This window comes from Phascolarctos cinereus, unplaced genomic scaffold (genome assembly GCF_003287225.1).
Source record: "Phascolarctos cinereus isolate Bilbo 61053 unplaced genomic scaffold, phaCin_HiC Scaffold_4;HRSCAF=312, whole genome shotgun sequence".
NCBI classification, from domain to species: Eukaryota; Metazoa; Chordata; class Mammalia; order Diprotodontia; family Phascolarctidae; genus Phascolarctos; species Phascolarctos cinereus.
In genome coordinates, this window is record NW_027555847.1 from 137138686 (window position 1) to 137141585 (window position 2900).

Here is a 2900-nt window from a genome sequence, read left to right on the forward strand (position 1 = left end):
ACCTCCCCTCCTGGTGATTGTCCTCATTAGCACTTTCTCACTCTGTTTGCACCTTGAAAGCCAGACCCAACTTCTTCACACTTTACTTAAAGCCTTTATGCTACCAACCTCTTTTTTCTCCATCACTGCTTCTCAGAGAATCGCTATGGGGGATCAAATAAGATTTTAGGTTTAAAAGAAAGTATTTTCTGATCTATAAAGCTTGTTGGATAGCATTCAATAGTTCTCCCTTTCTCCATATTATTCCTCTTTCCAATAAATGGAAAGTGGTCTTGTTTTCCTAAAATCTTCCTTTGAGAATCTCATACTCACTTCTTTCAACAATTCAGTTTGGGGGCAGCTAGGTGGCACGGTGGATAGAGCACCAGCTCTGGAGTCAGGAGGACCTGAGCTCAAATCCGGCCTCAGACCAAATACTTGACACTAGTTGTATGACCCTGGCTAAGTCACTTAACCCCAATTGCCTAAAAAAACAAACAAAAACAATTCAGTTTGATATCTATTTAGGGCCTGCTACTGGCAGACAATCATGCCAGGTGCTGGGAGTATTACAAAGTTTAGATAACATAACAGCCCCAGGTCTTATAGTTTATAATTTACCAGGAAGCTAGAAGACTAATACCAAATAAGATTTAAGAGCATCAGAAAGGTATAAACAAAATGCTATGTCAGATCCAAGAAAGGGAAGGTCTCTCTGCTTCTAATCCTTCATCTTGGAAAAGAAGAGCCTCTCAGGCCACTAGCTATTCTATAATACTGGACCCTTTAATGACAGACAAAGCATTAAGTTCTGCCTCTCTAGCATTTGGCCGTATCCACTCTAAGGAACACTAACTGCTGGTTTGTCGATGGCTTGTAGAGATGGAAGGAGCCATAGAGCTTATCTAGACCAATTTCCTTGTGTTGTTGTTGAGTCATTCCAATCAGGTCAGACTCTGTGTGACCCCCATTTGGGGTTTTCTTGGTAATGGTACTGGAGTGGTTTGCCATTTCCTTCTTCAGCTCATTTTTACAGATGAAAAATTAAGGCAAACAGAGTTAAGTGACTTGCCCAAAGTCACCTACCTATTAAGTGTCTGAGGCCAGATTTGAACCCATGAAGATGAGTTTTCCTGATTCCAAGCCTAGCACTCTAACAACTGTGCCACCTAGCTATCTTAACTTAATGCCTTACATTAGAGAAGAAAACAAAACAAAACAAAACAAAAAACCTTGACAAGGAGAGGTTGCTTATGGTCAAGTTGCAAAGTTGGGCTTGGGATTAATACTCAGGACCTCAGTTTCCAGATTCAGTGCTAATTCTGTTGCACTATGGAGTCCACGGTGGAGTTCTTTCTCCTGAGTCACCAGTTTCTAGGATCTCTGGAGTTCTGACTAGAGACAGAATATTAAAATGAGGACAGTCTCTAGAAATAATCCCAGTCTGTCACTTGATCTCCCTACTTTACCTGTCTAAATCCTGCCCACCCTTTCTCATTCAATTCAAATCCCATTAATGCTTGAAGCTCTCTTGGGCTACACCAGTTTTCACTGATCTACTCCTCTAATTTCCTGGGGTATATGCTCACCATACAATTCAGTCAACTCTTCTAGGTCTACTGAGACTAAGATCAAGTTTAGTCATATACATACATTACACTTATAGTGCTACTGTAGCTAGTTATTGCTAGCTCACATGTAGCAATCCTACATGAATGAGACTCCATATGTAGAAATCACTATCTTAGAGTTGGAAGGGACCTGGGCCCCCTGACTCCAGTGTCCTCACTACACAATCTGTCCTCCAAACAGCTACCAGTTGACATACCTAAAGCATGGTTTTATCACGTCACTTCCTTGCTGAAGAAACTTTAATAGCTCATAGTAGCCTCTGGAATAAAATATAAACTCTCATGTTTGGCATTGAAAATCCTCAACAGTTTTTCTGCAACCTACCTTACCAATCTTACTGCACTTTACTTTCCTTCACACACCCAGTCTCCTAGTCAAACTGCCCTACTTAGTGGTCCCAAATGCTAAGGCAGCTAGGTAGAGTAGTGGATAGAGTACTAGATCTGGAATCAGAAAGAACTCAGTTTGAATCCTACCTCAAACACTGGTTAGCTATGTGATAGTGGGAAAATCACTTAACCATCGTCTGCCTTGGTTTCTTCATGTGTCATATGGAATAATAATAACACCTACCTCACAGGGTTGTTGTAAGGGTCAAGTGAGATATTTGCGGATTTTCTGCATTATTAGATTGTAAGCTCCTTAAGGACAGTGACAACTGGGAAATAAGAAATACAGGAAATGAGGTACAGAAATCTATCCCACCCTGCAAGAAAATAGAAAGGGAAGGGGAAAAGAGAAGGGGGGGGGGAAGAGATAGAAGGGAGGGCAGACTAGGGGAAGGGCTATTCAGAATGCATGCCATCTTGGGGTGAGGGGAGGGGCAAGATGGGGTGAAAATATGGAATTCAAAATCTTGTGGAAGTAAATGTTGAAAAATAAAAATAAATAAATTTATATATTTTTTAAGAAAAGGACAGTAACAGTCTTTTGCCTCTTTTTATATCCTTAGAACTTAGCACAGTACCTGCTGGCATATATTAGGTGCTTAATAAATGTTTATTGATTGATTGGGGATGAGTAACAGACACCATTGCCCTGTTAGTTCACATCTAGTTTTGGGACAAAACTATTGAATGGCTAACTAAAGAATGTTTACTTGGTCCCAACAGAGCAAGGATATGCAACAGGGATACATTATATTTAGCTTTTATCGATGCTGGTATCCATATGGAAATGAATCTGGACCTGCTGAACCACATGTAGCAATCCTACATGAATGAGACTCCATATGTAGAAATCACAATCTCATAGAATCTTAAGAGTTGGAAGGGACCTGGGCCCCCCTG